The 7,500-nt window shown below is 43.9% G+C and overlaps 1 protein-coding gene across 1 annotated transcript in view; it reads right to left on the reverse strand.

Moving 5' to 3' along the window:
* Positions 1-7,500, reverse strand: part of LOC120050504 (zinc finger homeobox protein 4-like) — a 31,841-nt gene that overhangs the window by 24,184 nt on the left and 157 nt on the right. The window lies entirely within an intron of this gene.

Consider the following 7,500-nt stretch of genomic DNA (forward strand, 5'->3'; position numbering starts at 1 on the left):
ATAACAACAAGGCAACAACAAGGTAACAACAAGGCAACAACAAGGTAACAACAAGGTAACAACAAGGCAACAACAAGGCAACAACAAGGCAACAACAAGGCAACAACAAGGCAACAACAAGGCAACAACAAGGTAACAACAAGGCAACAACAAGGTAACAACAAGGTAACAACAAGGTAACAACGAGAAAACAACAAGGTAACAACAAGGTAACAACGAGAAAACAACAAGATAACAACAAGGCAACAACAAGATAACAACAAGGTAACAACAAGGTAACAACAAGGTAACAACAAGGTAACAACAAGGTAACAACAAGATAACAACAAGGCAACAACAAGATAACAACAAGGCAACAACAAGGCAACAACAAGATAACAACAAGGTAACAACAAGGCAACAACAAGGTAACAACAAGGCAACAACAAGGTAACAACAAGGTAACAACAAGGTAACAACAAGGTAACAACAAGGCAACAACAAGGTAACAACAAGGTAACAACAAGGTAACAACAAGGTAACAACAAGGCAACAACAAGAAAACAACAAGGTAACAACAAGGTAATAACAAGGCAACAACAAGGCAACAACAAGGCAACAACAAGGCAACAACAAGGCAACAACAAGGCAACAACAAGGTAACAACAAGGTAACAACAAGGCAACAACAAGGCAACAACAAGGTAACAACAAGGCAACAACAAGGCAACAACAAGGCAACAACAAGGCAACAACAAGGTAACAACAAGGCAACAACAAGGCAACAACAAGGCAACAACAAGGCAACAACAAGGCAACAACAAGGCAACAACAAGGTAACAACAAGGCAACAACAAGGCAACAACAAGGCAACAACAAGGTAACAACAAGGTAACAACAAGGTAACAACAAGATAACAACAAGGCAACAACAAGGTAACAACAAGGTAACAACAAGGCAACAACAAGGCAACAACAAGGTAACAACAAGGTAACAACAAGGCAACAACAAGATAACAACAAGATAACAACAAGGCAACAACAAGGTAACAACAAGGCAACAACAAGGTAACAACAAGGTAACAACAAGGCAACAACAAGGCAACAACAAGGCAACAACAAGGCAACAACAAGGTAACAACAAGGCAACAACAAGGTAACAACAAGGCAACAACAAGGTAACAACAAGGTAACAACAAGGTAACAACGAGAAAACAACAAGGTAACAACAAGGTAACAACGAGAAAACAACAAGATAACAACAAGGCAACAACAAGATAACAACAAGGTAACAACAAGGTAACAACAAGGTAACAACAAGGTAACAACAAGGTAACAACAAGATAACAACAAGGCAACAACAAGATAACAACAAGGCAACAACAAGGCAACAACAAGATAACAACAAGGTAACAACAAGGCAACAACAAGGTAACAACAAGGCAACAACAAGGTAACAACAAGGTAACAACAAGGTAACAACAAGGTAACAACAAGGCAACAACAAGGCAACAACAAGGTAACAACAAGGTAACAACAAGGTAACAACAAGGTAACAACAAGGCAACAACAAGAAAACAACAAGGTAACAACAAGGTAATAACAAGGCAACAACAAGGCAACAACAAGGCAACAACAAGGTAACAACAAGGCAACAACAAGGCAACAACAAGGTAACAACAAGGTAACAACAAGGTAACAACAAGGTAACAACAAGGCAACAACAAGGTAACAACAAGGTAACAACAAGGCAACAACAAGATAACAACAAGATAACAACAAGGTAACAACAAGGTAACAACAAGGTAATGAGATAACAACGAGGTAACAATGAGGTAACGAGGTAACAATGAGGTAACGAGGTAACAATGAGGTAACGAGGTAACAACGAGGTAACGAGGTAACAACGAGGTAACGAGGTAACAACGAGGTAACGAGGTAACAACGAGGTAACGAGGTAACAACGGAGAATAAGAAAGGATAAAGGAAAGAGAAAGGATGCCTGGTCTTTTTCTTTGTTACTCTGTCTGCTTCCACCCCTCAGCCCCTCCACGCCATATCACATCTCACAGAAAAGGAGGAGGGAGAGGGAGGGAAGGAAGTGGCCTGGAAGAGTAGACAAGGGGGTTAGGAATAACGTGCGGTGTGTGTGTTGGGGGGGCAGAGAGGTCAACAAAGGGGTTCACTGATGAAGCCTAATCAAGACCAAGCAGACAGGCCCCAGACAGGCACGCACACACACACACACACACACACACACACACACACACACACACACACACACACACACACACACACACACACACACACACACACACACACACACACACACACACACACACACCCTCTTTTCCAAGAGTGTAGTACAGCGATCTGCCTTTGACAGCACTTATTCATAATTTACTCCACTCTACTCTTCTGTTAAACCCTGTCTTCCCCTCCCTCATCCCTCACTCCTCTCCTCCTCTGTTACTGCTCTGTCGTTACTACCCCAACCAGGTGTCAGAACGCTATAGACACACTTCACCTCCAGGGGGCATCACACTGATACTAAAGAACATACGTGTGTGTGTGTGTGTGTGTGTGTGTGTGTGGTGTGTTGTGTGTGTGTGTGTGTGTGTAACGCCTATCAGGATCTACATTTATAAAACTTTTCTAGCTAAATTAAAGCTATGAAGCTAGAGAAGAGAGGGAAGAGAGAAAGAGAAAGAGAGAGAGAACAAAAAGGAGGAAAGAAGAGCAGCTATCATCTGGGTCTCATCAGACCCTTTTCTCCCTCTCCATTCTCTCGCAGGGCGTTTGGGTGTGTGTGTGTGTGTGTGTGTGTGTGTGTGTGTGTGTGTGTGTGTGTGTGTGTGTGTGTGTGTGTGTGTGTGTGTGTGTGTGTGTGTGTGTGTGTGTGTGTGTGTGTGTGTGTGTGTGTGGAATGTGTTTCCAGATCGAGGGTATTTCCCAGACTGGCCCTGCCATTTACACCACAGACTGACCCTGCCATCTACACCACAGACTGACCCTGCCATCTACAGCACAGACTGGCCCTGCCATTTACACCACAGACTGACCCTGCCATCTACAGCACAGACTGGCCCTGCCATTTACACCACAGACTGACCCTGCCATCTACAGCACAGACTGGCCCTGCCATTTACACCACAGACTGACCCTGCCATCTACAGCACAGACTGGCCCTGCCATCTACACCACAGACTGACCCTGCCATCTACAGCACAGACTAACCCTGCCATTTACACTACAGACTGACCCTGCCATCTATAGCACAGGCTGACCCTGCCATCTACACCACAGACTGACCCTGCCATCTACACCACAGACTAACCCTGCCACCTATAGCACAGGCTGACCCTGCCATTTACACTACAGACTGACCCTGACTGACCCTGCCATCTACAGCACAGACTAACCCTGCCATTTACACCACAGACTGACCCTGCCATCTACAGCACAGACTAACCCTGCCATTTACACCACAGACTGACCCTGCCATCTACACCACAGACTGACCCTGCCATCTACACCACAGACTAACCCTGCCATCTATACCACAGACTAACCCTGCCATTTACACCACAGACTGACCCTGCCATCTACAGCACAGACTAACCCTGCCATTTACACTACAGACTGACCCTGCCATCTATAGCACAGGCTGACCCTGCCATCTACACCACAGACTGACCCTGCCATCTACACCACAGACTAACCCTGCCACCTATAGCACAGGCTGACCCTGCCATTTACACTACAGACTGACCCTGACTGACCCTGCCATCTACACCACAGACTGACCCTACCATCTACAGCACAGACTGACCCTGCCATCTACAGCACAGACTGACCCTGCCATCTACAGCACAGACTGACCCTGCCATCTACAGCACAGACTGACCCTGCCATCTACAGCACAGACTGACCCTACCAACTACACCACAGACTGACCCTGACTGACCCTGCCATCTACAGCACAGACTAACCCTGCCATCTACACCACAGACTAACCCTGCCATCTACACCACAGACTGACCCTACCATCTACACCACAGACTGACCCTGACTGACCCTGCCATCTACACCACAGACTAACCCTGCCATCTATAGCACAGACTAACCCTGCCATCTACAGCACAGACTGACCCTGCCATCTACAGCACAGACTGACCCTGCCATGTGTGTGTGTGTGTGTGTGTGTGTGTGTGTGTGTGTGTGTGTGTGTGTGTGTGTGTGTGTGTGTGTGTGTGTGTGTGTGTGTGTGTGTGTGTGTGTGTGTGTGTGTGTGTGAGACTCTGGTGCTTTGAAATACAACACCGTGCTCCACTCAGTCAAGGGCAAGTGGTAATACTCCCTAAGCAATAACCTTCCTGACTCACTGATCTCTCTTTCTCCCTCGCTCTATCCCTCCTTCTTGCTCTCTCTCTCTGACTGCCACCTCTCTCTTTCTCCCTTTCTATATCCCTCGTTCTATCCTTCCTTCTCTCTCTACCTTTCTAACTGTGTTTCAGCATATTTAACAAGTATTCAGATGTACCCCAGATGTGGTGAGTGCAGCATGTCGACAATACTAAACATCAACCCAGAGAACTAGGCTCCCGGAAGACCATGGGGCCGGGGAAAACTAGAGATGGGTTTTACTCTATACAGACAGAAAAACACACACACACACACACACACACACACACACACACACACACACACACACACACACACACACACACACACACACACACACACACACACACATATATACACACAAATACACACATATATACACACACACACATATATACACACACACACACACACACACACACACACACACACACACACACACACACACACACACACACACACACACACACACACACACACACACACACACACACACTCACTCACACACACACACACACACACACACACACACACACTAAAGCCATTTTCTCGGTGCTGGCGATTGAATCTTAGATGAGGCTACTAAATGTTGGGAAAATAAAAGGTATCTTCTGGTGAAGATAAATAATAAAATGGAACTGTAACTAACTGTACTCTCTCCTACACACACTGGGATATACACCCTCGCCCATACATCATCTGAAACCATGGCCAGAAGGTTCGTCACAACCTCACAGCTTCTAGTGTCTCCGACAATACTGAGTCAAACTGGCAGATCAAGCAAAAACAAAGACAAAGGGACTTCTGGGTAAAAGTCTTGCATTAGCATTGGTACTAATCGCCTTTGTTGTTGTTAATTACAACAAGCCCCCAAGTTTCATTTCCTTTCTGTGGCTGGAAGTCTCCCAGGCGATGTACAGAAGCAACACAGCTATTATTCTTCTAGCTACTGTGACATCATATGCATGAACACAGCTGAGATTAAAGCTACGGTGTCTTTCTGAAAGGACACTTTTTATCCCATTTGTTGGTGTTTAATTTCAGCCCTAGGAAGACGCGTGTGTGTACGTCTCAGAAAGAGTTACTACCGGATTGAAAAATGATTCAAACAGATTCCTTTTCTACTTTTTTCCCCTCTCCTCCCTCTCCCCTTGTCTTTTAAGATTCTCCGTCCAATATTTTTGTTCAGCCCCTGATTATTAACATCTGGCCGACTGGCCGTTTGATCCACACACACACACACACACACACACACACACACACACACACACACACACACACACACACACACACACACACACACACACACACACACACACACACACACACACACACACACACATACTAGGGGTGGACATATCACACACGCTCGCTAACGTGACCCTGTCAGAGAGAAAGAGTTCTTGTTTTCCCTTTGAATGCTCTCTCTCTCAATTTCAATTTCAAGTTTCAATTCAATGTTCAATTCAAGGGCTTTATTGGCATGTGAAACATGTGTTAACATTGCCAAAGCAAATGAAGTAGATAATAAACAAAAGCTAAGTAAACAATACAAATAAACAGTAAACATTACACTCACAAAAGTTCCAAAAGAATAAAGACCTTTCAAATGTCATGTTATATATATATACTGTATAAATACAGTGTTGTAATGATGTGCAAATAGTTAAAGTACAAAAGGGAAAATAAATAAACATAAATATAGGTTGTATTTACAATGGTGTTTGTTCTTCACTGGTTGCCCTTTTCTTGTGGCAACAGGTCACACATCTTGCTGCTGTGATGTCACACTGTGGTATTTCACCCAGTAGATATGGGAGTTTATCAAAATTGGGTTTGTTTTCGAATTCTTTGTGGGTCTGTGTAATCTGAGGGAAGTATGTGTCTCAAATATTGTCATACATTTGGCAGGAGGTTAGGAAGTGCAGCTCAGTTTCCACCTCGTGTTGTGGGCAGTGTGCACATAGATTGTTAAATATTGAGAGCCAGGTCTGCCTACGGCGGCCTTTCTCAATAGCAAGGCTATGCTCACTGAGTCTGTAGATGGTCAAAGCTTTCCTTAAGTTTGGGTCAGTCACAGTGGTCAGGTATTCTGCCACTGTGTACTCTCTGTTTAGGGCCAAATACCATTCTAGTTTGCTCTGTTTATTGTAAATTCGTTCCAATGTGTCTAGTAATTATCTATTTGTTTTCTCATGATTTGGTTGAGTCTAATTGTGTTGCTGTCCTGGGGCTCTGTGGGGTCTGATGTTGTTTGTGAACAGAGCACCAGGACCACATTGCTTAGGGAACTCTTCTCCAGGTTCATCTCTCTGTAGGTGATGACTTTGTCATGGAAGGTTTGGGAATCGTTTCCTTTTAGGTGGTTGTAGAATTTAACGGCTATTTTCTGGATTTAGTTTATTTGCGGAAATCGGGCTAATTCCGATAGTTTTGCAGAATTCTGCATGCAGAGTCTCAATTTGGTGTTTGCCACATTTTCTGAATTCTTGGTTGGTGAGCGGACCCCAGACCTCACAACCATGAAGGGCAATGGGTTCTATAACTATAACAAAAGATTGGAGAAGTGGTTGACCCATACACCTCCATTTTGGATAGATAACTCTTCGAGTTGTTGTTTCCTTAGTGTGTCCCAATTTTCCCGAAAGTGGTTGGAGTCTATGGATTCTTCAATTACATAGAGCTGATTTCTGACTTTTTTCTTCTTTTTTCATAGTATATTTCTGTATTGTTTTAGTGATTTACCATAGTGAAGGCATAGGCTCAGGTTTTCTGGGTGTCTATGTTTTTGGTTGGATAGGTTTCTCAATTTCTTTCATCAAACTATTTGTCATTGTTGTTAATTTTCTTCAGATTTGAAAGGGAAGCTGAGAGGTCAAATATACTGTTGAGGTTTTCTACTGCCAAGTTTACACCTTCACTATTACAGTGAAACGTTCTGTCCAGGAAGTTGTCTAAAAGGGATTGAATTTGTTGTTGCCAAATAGTTTTTTGGTAGATTTCCACACTACTTTCCTTCCATCTATAGCGTTTCTTAATATTATTCAGTTCCTTTGGCTTTGATGCATCATGATTGAGCAAAGCTCTGTTCAAGTAGAGTGTGATTTTGCTGTGATCTG

This window comes from Salvelinus namaycush, chromosome 7 (assembly GCF_016432855.1).
Source record: "Salvelinus namaycush isolate Seneca chromosome 7, SaNama_1.0, whole genome shotgun sequence".
Classification (NCBI taxonomy): domain Eukaryota; kingdom Metazoa; phylum Chordata; class Actinopteri; order Salmoniformes; family Salmonidae; genus Salvelinus; species Salvelinus namaycush.